The 8199-nt window shown below is 37.3% G+C and overlaps 1 pseudogene; it reads right to left on the bottom strand.

The window, feature by feature from the left end:
- Window positions 1–386: 386 nt before the first annotated feature.
- LOC143654894 (ubiquitin-ribosomal protein eS31 fusion protein pseudogene) lies at window positions 387–849 on the bottom strand (annotated as a pseudogene).
- Between the last annotated feature and the right edge of the window lie 7350 nt (window positions 850–8199).

Here is an 8199-nt window from a genome sequence, read left to right as displayed (position 1 = left end):
TTGAGAGGGTAAGAGTAACTTTCCTTGCTTTGTCTATGACGTTTCCTTGATATTTGTCTATTAATAATGGGGCAGGTGTTATGACAATGTAAAAAATTGCTAAGAACAGAATCAATAGTATAATTACATATCTCTTTTTGTGCAACTTTTCCTTTTAATGGGGTTTCTAACTGCCTTTCTTTTTTCTTCCTTTTTATCCTGATTTCAATCTTTTTTCAAATTCCTCAATATAATTGACCCTATCAAGTTCCCTTTCTTCCTACAGATCTCTTATTAGTTTGCATTATGGTCTGGTTGTTCAGTTGCATTTCTTTGTGACTGTTAGTTGGAATTTTTTTGTTAGCTCATGTTTTTTATTCATTTATTTTTTATTAATCCACATGCAATTACTTGTCTTCTGATTTGTTGAAACAATAAGTTAGACAACACCTGCTGCAGTAATGTCCATCAAAGTGGCTGGCCTTAAAAACTCCAGACCACATTCATCTGATGGGCATTCTTGACAAAGGTGATTAATTTTGCCATTCTCATCCACCTTCTAGGATTTCAGGACAGTCAGCTTAACCTTCTTTCTCTTATGCTTATTCTCCCTGGGAGTAGTATAAGACTAGTTCTTCCTTTTCTTAGCACCACCATGAAGTCTCAGCACTAGATGAAGAGTGGACCCCTTTGAATGTTGTAGTCAGACAAAGCACCTCCCTCTTCCAGTTGCTTGCCAGCAAAAATCAGTCTCTGCTGATCAGGAGGAATTCCTTCCTTATCCTGGATCTTGGGTTTCACATTTTTTATTGTATCCAAGTGTTCAACCTCAAGAGTCTTTCCCATCAGGGTTTTTACCAAAATCTGCATCTTGGTAGCAGCTCCACCTGAAAATGAGGGAAAAGAGAATAAGGGTTAGACTTGGGATCACCTGAGAGAGAAGGGGGAAGGTCCCTTGCTGGAGAACAGTCAACACGCTCACCTTAGTTGGGATTTTCAGATAGCATTTTTTTCTGTTCCCTGAATTATCTCTGTTGTCTTTTAATTTGCTTATCTTGATTGTCATCACTCATATTGCTGTCCCTTGATCCTTGGCTGTCCTTTATTATTTAAGAATGAGGTAGCAACATCAACAAAAACAGGTTGGAGACCCATGTAGGTGGCAAGAGCTTGTAAACAGATAAGCTTTGCTTTAAGGCAAATAATGGCAGCTATGTTTCTTAAAGCTCTAAATACCAATGTATGGAAGTGTTGGCTCTGAGGATGCAAATATCCATCCAGTAGCATTTAATTTCCTTTTACAGTTTAATGAAAAACATTTATTTTAGAAAGGAAGTTTATCTTTCTTGCCTAGTAGGTAAAGCCTGACTCCAGAGTATTCATCATGTGTATATGTACATATGTGTGGGAAAGAGAAGCTTTAAGTTGGATGAAACAACATTTTGATGTAGACAGGACAAGTTATTTTTTTGTTTTTTGCTTTTTGCATGGGCAGGCACCGGGAATCAAACCTGGGTCTCTGGCATGGCAGGCAAGAACTCTGCCTGCTGAGCCACCATGGCCTACCTGGACATGATGGCTCATTAATACAAGAAAATGAGACTGTTTTAATACATGAAATTGACTGGAAAGGATAGGTGATCTATTCAAATATCAAGTAGAGGTGTGAGAGGAAAACTGGACAAGAGTGATGGAGAAAGTCAGGAAATGTTCTGGCTCTGAGCTATTGGGTTCAACTCATTTTATAAACAAGCTTATTGATAAACCAAGAAAAAGAAGTTTACCTTTTCCAATCAAAGGTTGGAACTACATAGATTTTTCATTTCTGACTACCAAGATTCTAGATTGAAAGTTACTCCATCAGCGCAAGCATCTGACATCTCTAGCCTGGCCACCCTCTTTAGTTTTCCTTTCCCAACATACCAAATTTGGGCCACTCTTGCTGCTGCTCTTTCCCTCATTTTGCTAACAAGGGTGGTCTCCTCTCCAAAGCCTTTTCCAGGCAAGAGTCAGGCTCTAGTTTCTATTCCCCCAAATTCCAGAGGACTCATATCACGTTCTCCCAGGAACCTTCTCTGTTCTGCATCACAGTAAGCTTTTAGCTGAGGAGTAGGACGCCTCAGTTTCACTTCTTATAAATACTCCCTAGCTTCTCCCTTCATTAAGGACATGGGGGCAAGAGAGAGTAAATGCTGCAGGGTCCTCTCTAGGAAGAGTTTTCAAAGAAATCTCTCCCTCTCTGATTCTCTGAGCTTTCCTCACAAGCTAGAGGTAGTTGATGGGCTTAAGAAAATTTTTTATTCTTAGCAAGTACTGTGGATATGTAGATTTTATAGAAAATTATATCCATTGTTTTCAGCCTTAGTTGAAATGATGAAACAATAGGAGAACTCCCTACTGTCTAATTAAATTGGTTTACTACCCCTTCACTCCCCAAAGATAACAGACCTTTCTTTTTTTATTTATTTTTTATTAATTAAAAAAATTAACTAACACAACATTTAGAAATCATTCCATTCTACATATGCAATCAGTAATTCTTAATATCATCACATAGATGTATGATCATCATTTCTTAGTACATTTGCATCGATTTAGAAAAAGAAATAGCAAGACAACAGAAAAAGAAGTAAAATGATAATATAGAGAAAAAATAAAAATACAAAAAACAAAAAATATATATTAAAAAAAAAACTATAGCTTAGATGCAGCTTCATTCAGTGTTTTAACATAATTACGTTACAATTAGGTAGTATTGTGCTGTCCATTTTTGAGTTTTTGTATCCAGTCCTGTTGCACAGTCTGTATCTCTTCAGCTCCAATTACCCATTATCTTACCCTATTTCTAACTCCTGATGGTCTCTGTTACCAATGACATATTCCAAGTTTATTCTCTAATGTCGTTTCACATCAGTGGGACCATACAGTATTTGTCCTTTAGTTTTTGGCTAGTCTCACTCAGCATAATGTTCTCTAGGTCCATCCATGTTATTACATGCTTCATAAGTTTATTCTGTCTTAAAGCTGCATAATATTCCATTGTATGTATATATCACAGTTTGTTTAGCCACTCGTCTGTTGATGGACATTTTGGCTGTTTCCATCTCTTTGCAATTGTAAATAATGCTGCTATAAACATTGGTGTGCAAATGTCTGTTTGTGTCTTTGCCCTTAAGTCCTTTGAGTAGATACCTAGCAATGATATTGCTGGGTCTTATGGCAATTCTATACTCAGCTTTTTGAGGAACCACCAAACTGCCTCCCACAGTGGTTGCACCATTTGACATTCCCACCAACACTGGATAAGTGTGCCTCTTTCTCCACATCCTCTCCAGCACTTGTCATTTTTTGTTTTGTTGATAATGGCCATTCTGGTGGGTGTGAGATGATATCTCATTGTGGTTTTGATTTGCATTTCTCTAATGGCCAGGGACATTGAGCATCTCTTCATGTGCCTTTTGGCCATTTGTATTTCCTCTTCTGAGAGGTGTCTGTTCAAGTCTTTTTCCCATTTTGTAATTGGATTGGCTGTCTTTGAGTTGAACAATCTCTTTATAAATTCTGGATACTAGACCTTTATCTGATATGTCATTTCCAAATATTTTCTCCCATTGTGTAGGCTGTCTTTCTACTTTCTTGATGAAGTTCTTTGATGCACTAAAGTGCTTAATTTTGAGGAGCTCCCATTTATTTATTTCTTTCTTCAGTGCTCTTGCTTTAGGTTTAAGGTCCGTAAAACCGCCTCCAATTGTAAGATTCATAAGATATCTCTCTACATTTTCCTCTACTGTTTTATGGTCTTAGACCTAATGTTTAGATCTTTGATCCATTTTGAGTTAACTTTTGTATAGGGTGTGAGATACAGGTCCGCTTTCATTCTTTTGCGTATGGATATCCAGCTCTCTAGGTACCATTTATTGAAGAGACTGTTCAAGCCAGGTGAGTTGGCTTGACTGCCTTATCAAAGATCAAATGTCCATAGATGAGAGGGTCTATATCTGAGCACTCTATTCGATTCCATTGGTCGATATATCTATCTTTATGCCAATATCATGCTGTTTTGACCACTGTGGCTTCATAATATGCCTTAAAGTCCAGCAGTGTGAGACCTCCAGCTTTATTTTTTTTCCTCAAGATACTTTTAGCAATTCGGGGCACCCTGCCCTTCCAGATAAATTTGCTTATTGGTTTTTCTATTTCCGAAAAATATGTTGTTGGGATTTTGATTGGTATTGCATTGAATCTGTAAATCAATTTAGGTAGAATTGACATCTTAACTATATTTAGTCTTCCAATCCATGAACACGGTATGCCCTTCCATCTATTTAGGTCTTCTGTGATTTCTTTTAACAGTTTTTTGTAGTTTTCTTTGTATAGGTCTTTTGTCTCTTTCGTTAAATTTATTCCCAAGTATTTTATTCTTTTAGTTGCAATTGTAAATGGAATTCTTTTCTTGATTTCCCCCTCAGCTTGTTCATTGCTAGTGTATAGAAACACTACAGATTTTTGAATATTGATCTTGTAACCTGCTACTTTGCTGTTCTCATTTATTACCTCTAGTAGTTTTGTTGTGGATTTTTCCAGGTTTTTGATGTATAGTATCATATCGTCTGCAAACAGTGATAGTTTTACTTCTTCCTTTCCAATTTTGATGCCTTGTATTTCTTTTTCTTGTCTAATTGCTCTGGCTAGAACCTCCAACATGATGTTGAATAATAGTGGTGATAATGGACATCCTTGTTTTGTCCCTGATCTTAGGGGGATAGTTTTCAATTTTTCCCCATTGAGGATGATATTAGCTGTGGGTTTTTCATATATTCCCTCTATCATTTTAAGGAAGTTCTCTTGTATTCCTATCCTTTGAAGTGTTTTCAACAGGAAAGGGTGTTGAATCTTGTCAAATGCCTTCTCTGCATCAATTGAGATGATCATGTGATTTTCTGCTTTGATTTGTTGATATGGTGTATTACATTAATTGATTTTCTTATGTTGAACCATCCTTGCATACCTGGGATGAATCCTACTTGGTCATGATGTATAATTCTTTTAATGTGTTGTTGGATTCGATTTGCTAGAATTTTGTTGAGGAATTTTGCATCTATATTCATTAGAGAGATTGGTCTGTAGTTTTGTTTTTTGTAATATCTTTGCCTGGTTTTGGTATGAGGGTGATGTTGGTTTCATAGAATGAATTAGGTAGCTTTCCCTCCACTTCAATTTTTTCGAAGAGTTTGAGCAGAGTTGGTACTAATTCTTTCTGGAATGTTTGATAGAATTCACATGTTAAGCCGTCTGGTCCTGGACTTTTCTTTTTGGGAAGCTTTTGAATGACTGATTCAATTTCTTTACTTGTGATTGGTTTGTTGAGGTCATCTATTTCTTCTTGAGTCAAAGTTGGTTGTTCATGCCTTTCTAGGAACTTGTCCATTTCATCTACATTGTTGTATTTATTAGTGTAAAGTTGTTCATAGTATCCTGTTATTACCTCCTTTATTTCCGTGAGGTCAGTGGTTATGTCTCCTCTTCCATTTCTGATCTTATTTATTTGCATCCTCTCTCTTCTTCTTTTTGTCAATCTTGCTAAGGGCCCATCAATCTTATTGATTTTCTCATAGAACCAACTTCTGGTCTTATTGATTTTCTCTATTGTTTTCATGTTCTCAATTTCATTTATTTCTGCTCTAATCTTTGTTATTTCTTTCCTTTTGCTTGCTTTGGGGTTAGTTTGCTGTTCTCTCTCCAGTTCTTCCAAATGGACAGTTAATTCCCGAATTTTTGCCCTTTCTTCTTTTCTGATATAGGCATTTAGGGCAATAAATTTCCCTCTTCGCACTGCCTTTGCTGCGTCCCATAGGTTTTGATATGTTGTGCTTTCATTTTCATTCGCCTCGAGATATTTACTAATTTCTCTTGTAATTTCTTCCTGACCCACTGGTTGTTTAAGAGTGTGTTGTTGAGCCTCCACGTATTTGTGAATTTTCTGGCACCCTGCGTGTTATTGATTTCCAACTTCATTCCTTTATGATCTGAGAAAGTGTTGTGTATGATTTCAATCTTTTTAAATTTGTTGAGACTTGCTTTGTGACCCAGCATATGGTCTATCTGTGAGAATGATCCATGAGCACTTGAGAAAAAGCTGTATCCTGCTGTTGTGGGGTGTAATATCCTATAAATGTCTGTTAAGTCTAGCTCATTTATTGTAATATTCAAATTCTCTGTTTCTTTATTGATCCTCTGTCTAGATTTCTGTCCATTGATGAGAGTGGCGAATTGAAGTCTCCAACTATTTTGGTAGATGTGTCTATTTCCCTTTTCAGTAATTGCAGTGTATTCCTCATGTATTTTGGGGCATTCTGATTCGGTGCATAAATATTTATGATTGTTATGTCTTCTTGTTTAATTGTTCCTTTTATTAGTAGATAATATCCTTCTTTGTCTCTTTTAACTGTTTTACATTTGAAGTCTAATTTGTTGGATATTAGTATAGCTACTCCTGCTCTTTTCTGGTTGGTATTTGCATGAAATATCTTTTCCCAACCTTTCACTTTCAACCTATGTTTATCTTTGGATCTAAGATGTGTTTCCTGTAAACAGCATATAGAAGGATCCTGTTTTTTAATCCATTCTGCCAGTCTATGTCTTTTGATTGGGGAATTCAGTCCATTAACATTTAGTGTTATTACTGTTTGGGTAATACTTTCCTCTACCATTTTGCCTTTTGTATTATATATATCATATCTGATTTTCCTTCTTTCTACACTCTTCTCCATACCTCTCTCTTCTGTATTTTCATATCTGACTCTAGTGCTCCCTTTAGTATTTCTCGCCGAGCTGGTCTCTTGGTCTCAAATTCTCTCAGTGACTTTTTGTCTGAAAATGTTTTAATTTCTCCCTCATTTTTGAAGGACAATTTTGCTGGATATAGAATTCTTCGTTGGCAGTTTTTCTCTTTTAGTAATTTAAATATATCATCCCACTGTCTAGCTTCCATGGTTTCTGCTAAGAAATCTACACATTGTCTTATTGGGTTTCCCTTGTATGTGATGGATTGCTTTTCTCTTGCTGCTTTCAAGATCCTCTCTTTCTCTTTGACCTCTGACATTCTATCTAGTAAGTGTCTTGGAGAACGCCTATTTGGATCTATTCTCTTTGGGGTGCGCTGCACTTCTTGGATCTGTAATTTTAGGTCTTTCATAAGAGTTGGGAAATTTTCAGTGATAATTTCTTCCATTAGTTTTTCTCCTCCTTTTCCCTTCTCTTCTCCTTCTGGGACACCCACAACATGTATATTTGTGTGCTTCATATTATCATTCAATTCCCTGAGCCCCTGCTCAAATTTTTCCATTCTTTTCCCTATAGTTTCTGTTTCTTTTTGGATTTCAGATGTTCCATCCTCCAGTTCGCTAATTCTAACCTCTGTCTCTTGAAATCTACCATCGTAGGTTTCCATTGTTTTTTTCATCTCTTCTACTGCATCTTTCATTCCCATAAGTTCTGTGGTTTGTTTTTTCAGACTTTCCATTTCTTCTTTTGTTCATCCCATGCCTTCTTCATGTCCTCCCTCAATTGATTGATTTGGTTTTTGAAGAGGTTTTCCATTTCTGTTTGTATATTCAGAATTAGTTGTCTCAGCTCCTGTATCTCATTTGAACTATTGGTTTGTTCCTTTGACTGGGCCATATCTTCAATTTTCCTAGTGTGATTTGTTATTTTTTGCTGGCGTCTGGGCATGTAATCAGATTTCCCTGAGTTTGGGACCCAGCAGGTTGAAAGACTTTCCTGTGAAGTCTCTGGGCTCTGTTTTTCTTATCCTGCCCAGTATGTGGTGCTTGTCTGTCTGCGGGTCCCCCAGCAAAAGATGTTGTGGCTCCTTTAACTTTGGAAGACTCTCGCTGCTGGGTGTGTGGTGGAGACAGAGGAAAGGTTGTAGGTTGGTTTTAATGGCTTCAAATTCTGAAGTCCTGGGATTTGAATTCCTTGAGAGAGGGATTCCACCTGAATTGCATTTCACCCCTCCCGCAGGAAAGGTTCAGGTGGTAGAGAGCCCTGAAAGCAGCCTGTTTCTGCATTCGGGGCAGTTGCAAGCTGTGTAATCCCAGTGCTGAGCCCAGAGGCGACCAAGCCTCTGTAGAAACAGCCGCAGAAGTTTCTGTTTTGCCCCCTTTCCTCTTTTTCAGTTAGCCCAATAGGCGACTTCCACCTTGATCAGTTTCGGCTGAG

Source organism: Tamandua tetradactyla, chromosome 14, assembly GCF_023851605.1.
Source record: "Tamandua tetradactyla isolate mTamTet1 chromosome 14, mTamTet1.pri, whole genome shotgun sequence".
Lineage (NCBI taxonomy): Eukaryota > Metazoa > Chordata > Mammalia > Pilosa > Myrmecophagidae > Tamandua > Tamandua tetradactyla.
This window is presented reverse-complemented; position numbering and strand designations above follow the sequence as displayed.